The sequence below is a fragment of the Nicotiana tabacum genome, chromosome 18, assembly GCF_000715075.1.
Source record: "Nicotiana tabacum cultivar K326 chromosome 18, ASM71507v2, whole genome shotgun sequence".
Lineage (NCBI taxonomy): Eukaryota > Viridiplantae > Streptophyta > Magnoliopsida > Solanales > Solanaceae > Nicotiana > Nicotiana tabacum.
In genome coordinates, this window is record NC_134097.1 from 85834025 (window position 1) to 85838128 (window position 4104).

Genomic DNA, 4104 nt, shown 5'->3' on the forward strand with positions numbered 1-4104 from the left:
CATAATATGTGTCGTGGTTACTAAAAATATTTGTCTCAAATTATTTGTTATTTTAGAAGTTCAAGACAAAATTGATTATATTTTTTCTTTTTTACCCTTACTAATCAATTGCATTCACATTTAGTAAAAATATGGATAATGTCATTGATAGAGATGACACATAAATTGAGGAAACATTTAATAAGGGTAAAGTAGTGAAAAATTATATTTTCTTAAGGGGCGTGCACAAGAGAATCACGACATATATTATGAGACGGAGGGAGTTATTAGTAAGGCAACGAAGTTCAAGTTCAAGTTCAATTTTGGGAATAAATTAAATATAACATAGTTCTATTTTGGGAATAAATTAAATATAACATAGTCAATTTTTGGAGTAGAAATAGAGAGTACACTCGGGGTTCGGGCAAGTAGCTTAAATACTCCATGAGCTGAGTTAAGAGAGAGAAGTCCAAAGAAGTCCACGAGCTGAGTTAACAGAGAAAATGATGATGAATAATACGGGTACATGGTATGCTAATGAGTGAAGTGTCCTAAAATATTTATAAAGCGCTCGGAAAACTCGTGAATATATGCATATTGATGGTAATTAAGCCAACGGCAGTGGATATTGAATGTGTGTATGACAATAAGCCAATTTTGACCACCGTTTTCAAGTTCAACTATATGCACTTATATCCCTGTTTACTCTTAAAATTAGATAACAATTGAATTTATACGCAGTTTTAAGGATACATGATATAACTTGATACAAATTAAGAAGACAGATTAATATTGAAATTAACGATAAGAAAAATAAATGCAACAACAGCATTGAACAGCCTTAGCATCTGAGTTTGATCACCCTCGAGCCAAGAAATGTCTCAACTAGTGTTAGAACTAAACAACAAGATGATAAGAACTAGAAATGATCAGTATATTGATTTCTTTATGCCTGTTACAATGTGTCTTACAAATGATTAGAACTCCGCCGTGATCCTCGACCGATTGCGGATATATTTTGGCTTTTTGTTATTTGGCTCGATAAGTTTCCCTCGATCTTACTCGGTCTCGACCTTGCTCGATCTCTGGATCACGAGCTCGACGATCTAATTTTGTGCCTTGATTCGATATAACTCGAGCTCGAGCTTTGACCTGCCATGTTTCAGCCTCGATTGGTCAATCAATGGACAAACCCGATTTTGACCGTATACAGATAGTTCCCTTGTTTTTCTGAGAGAAGATGACGAGAAACGATATGAACTTCCGAACCTCACTCCAATAGATCATGACGTAAACGACCAAAGATCACTAAAGTCCCGTTGGTCCAGTCTTCAAGGCATTAAATGTGTGTCAGTGTTGTCGGCCACTACTGGTTTTGAACCGTCTTTAGCAAACCATAAATATCCCAACTTTCATTCCTTCATACTTTATGTTCAAAAAGCTTCTTCTACTCTTGTTCTTTAAGAATTTCTTCACTCTCCAGCTTTTGTGCTCAGATTTCTTGAACCTTTTGCAACCACTAAGCGTACCTTCTTAATCTCATTTTATTCATCTTTGCTTTAGATTAGCGAAAACTTCTAAGACTATTTCACAGAAAGAAAAAGCGTCTTCATCACGGCCTGTCGACGATGGGGCTGCGGCGGAGCCACCCTCTAAAGAATTCGTTCTAGGAGGGTGCTCGATCGATGCTGATTTCAAAATCGAAAAAACTTTCTCGGTACCGGGTCAATGTGAGCCGGTATCGAGATATATATGTACAATCACTGATGATCTCCCCCAAAGTCAAAGAGGATTATAACTGGGTGGATAAACACAAGGCGGTGCCCTCACCTAAGGAATCGATCACTACCCACGTGGAGGGTTTTTTAAGTGTTTACACTTACCCCTTCACGTTGGGTCCCTTAGACCCGATCATTACTGCCTTCTGCAAAAGGTATAAAGTGACCTTTGGTCAGATTCACCCCTTTTTTTGGAGGATAGTGATTCTTCTTCGTTTTTTCGTAAACAAAATTCGAAGGGTGTGCCTTTACCCTCGATCATCTTATGAGCCTATACAGTCCCCAACTTTATCGAGGGGGATTAATCAAACTTGCTCATCGGGCCACCAGGGCCCCGTTCTTAAGTATAGATGAGAATAGGGACCGAGGTTGGATGGGCCAATTTATTTGAGTGAGGGCCTCGGACTTGATCCCTGCCGAGGATATGCCATTTCTCGAGAAATGGAACATAAAGCGTAAGTATAACTTCTCCTTTATTTTATTTATTATCTTCCCTTTCCTTCCTTCTTATGTCGTGATACAAGGGCCCTCCGAACGGGCGAGTGCTGAACCCAAACCGTCTCGATATGAGGAGGTCGATGAGGGAGTTTTAGCTGAGGCTCCCAAACTAGAAAGGGGTGAGGCCACTCCGTCCCAAGCTAGGGGGGGTCGAGAGGGAGACAGGGGCTAATACTCCTCGAGTAGAGGAAAGTGCCCCGAAAGATGCGCTTGGGGCGATCGACCTTACCGGGGGGGGGGGGGTCTCCTCAGTTCTCAGATGCCATGATCCATGAGGCCGGTATGCTAGAACCTTGTTCTTACAAGGGGCCTCAGGGGGATGCAGATATCCACAATTTCTTAGATGGGTTAGAGTATGCTGCCTCAGAGGACGACACTGAGCTTGAAGACTTGCTAGTGCCAAAGAATGTACCATCTCTGGGAGCCAGTGGGTCTTCCTCAAGCCCAAAGTTAGTGGACCGGTTCCCAGCTCTGAGTGTTGACCCTAACCGAAAGCGGTCAATAGTTTTCACTATCTCGGAGGATGCCCAATTTTTCTCTGCCCCCATGGGGGTCACTAGGTACCTTCAGTGTTTAGTGACCAAAGAGGACCAGGTCGTGATGGATAAGGTGGAAATGCCCTGCCTATTTAATGAAGCTCAACAGGCATTAAATCGGGTAACTTCGAGTGTCTTTTTCATTATATATTTTAAACTTAGAGTTGCAAATAATCATAAACTCTTCCTTTATGCTTGCACGCCTCGGTATTGCACCATGAGACTTTCCTCCCATACTAGAAGGAGTTAACCTAGCACGAGGCCAAGGTTCGAGTGCTTAGGGATACCTACAAGCTTCTCAGTGAGAAGCTTCAGGCCGAGTTAGAAGCGACTCGAAGGGAACACGCTGAGATGGCCGAGCAGGTAATTTGAATTCTTCACGTCAGTGAAGACGAATTGGACATAGTGGCTAATGATCCGATCTTGTAGGTCCGACAAATGATTGAATAGATCGGGAAACTCCAAGCACAGGTAAATACAATACAAGATGAGGTTGAGAAGTTCAAGAAAAATATGGACCTCTTAGCCTCGAAAAAGGAAGCTGTCAAAGCACAACTGGAGTCTGCCGATGCCCAGCTCCGGGCTGCAAAATAGAAAACTTTGGTACATGCCAAGAAAATCGAGGAGCTTCCATATCAATTGAACTTGGCTATTTTCGATAAAGATATGTAGCCAAGGAACTCGAGGTGGCCAAATCTGAGGTGGTTAAGGCCAAGACCGAGGCTGAAGCTAAAGTGGCCCAATTCAAGGTTGACGTCGAGGTGATCCAAGCGCAAGCTAAAAGAATGGTGGAGCATGCAAAGTGGAAAGCTCGAAGGGAAACCCTCGAAGGAGTTCATGCTCAAAACTTTAACATACTGGCTAAACTCGAGAGTGCCAAAGTAGAAAAAGCCATGGCCCAGAAGCTGGCCTTTCCCGAGGAAGATTGCAAGAGCTTAAATGAATCTGAAGACGGGGAAGATCCCGAGGATGCAGATGCTACATCCAATGGGGACCAGGCCACTTAGGCCTTTATATGTTTTTATTTTTTCCTTTTTTCCCCATATTTTCGAGGCCGTTTCGGCCACTGTAGAATTTTGTATTGGTCCATGCTGGCCTTTGTAAAAAGATTGTTGGATGAATATACATATAAGACTTTATTTCCCTTTTGGCTTTCATATTTTCCTTTTACCTTATCACTTGTATTCACGAAGTCTGAGATCCCTTATCATAAAATAACTTAAGTTATGTTCGAAAGTTCAAACAAACCTCGCCTTTACATTACTCTGGTTTAAGGCATCTTGGGGGTTCGGTGTTACCGAGAACACTTTTCC